Genomic DNA, 1,088 nt, shown 5'->3' on the forward strand with positions numbered 1-1,088 from the left:
CGTTGGCTGACTCAAATAACAATCAGGGCATGGGAAGGTTAATTCTTATTTAAGTGTCCTCAACATGAGGCCTGTTTCAATTTTTGATGAAATGAACTTGAGGAGCATACAAGGACTAACCCAACGAGGCTGAGCTGTCATAATGGTGCTGCGGCACCCAAGAAGCACCTCGAGAAGCCAAGTGCAAAAGGTACCGTGAGCAGTGAAGGGCCCCAGTGACTGACATTCACGGGGACTGGTCATTCAGCTAAAAGCTTTTTGTTTATTAAAAAAATCTCAGATGGGCGACCTTTGGGGCCAAGTGGGCTGTATCTGCTGCATGGGCCACCTGCTGGGTGCCTGAAGTGTGGCATCTGTGCTTTACATTCCGCTATATCTCCCTCAGTGCTTACTTCTCAATTAATATTTGCTGAACAAAGGAATTCCTCTTTATTCAGAGAGTTCATACAAATACAGGTACCTTCATATATGCAACATTACTAAAGAAGTGAAAGGTGAATTGACACAGAGACAGATACTGCCCACATTCTTCATATGATGGTGAGTTTGTTATCCAAGTGACTGGTGTTTACATCGTCTGATTCCATCACCAACAACCAAGAGCGATGGAAATGGAAGCAAACGGGAGAAAGAAAACATCCATCATTACACCTGTATCTCTCTACTGTAGCTTTCAGAACCATTCATGATCTTGTAGTTGATATATGGGCAGTAAAAAAATCAATGACGTATGATTATCGCTGGGAATTTTCAGGAAGCCTTGGCTTTCACCTTGGACAGCAGCACCTCGTTCTTTCGGCCCTCCTGGAGGGGAAGAGAGAGAGAGTGAGTCGAGGGGTAGCGATGACATTAGCACCCTTGTGAGGCCCAGGTGTTCTCAATGGTCCTTCCCCCCAGTCCCACTACAGATACCTTTTAACCAACTACACTAAAGTGTCCTATTATGTTGCCATCAGCATGGTTAGGGCTTCCTGGTGACACAGTGACCTTAATGTCTGTTAAGGATTGAACTGTGTCCCCCAAAAGTTCATGTTGGCTTGGCTGGGCCATGATTCCCAGTCCACCATTTTGTCATCTGATGTGATTTT

Source organism: Trichechus manatus, unplaced genomic scaffold (assembly GCF_000243295.1).
Source record: "Trichechus manatus latirostris isolate Lorelei unplaced genomic scaffold, TriManLat1.0 scaffold00255, whole genome shotgun sequence".
NCBI lineage: Eukaryota > Metazoa > Chordata > Mammalia > Sirenia > Trichechidae > Trichechus > Trichechus manatus.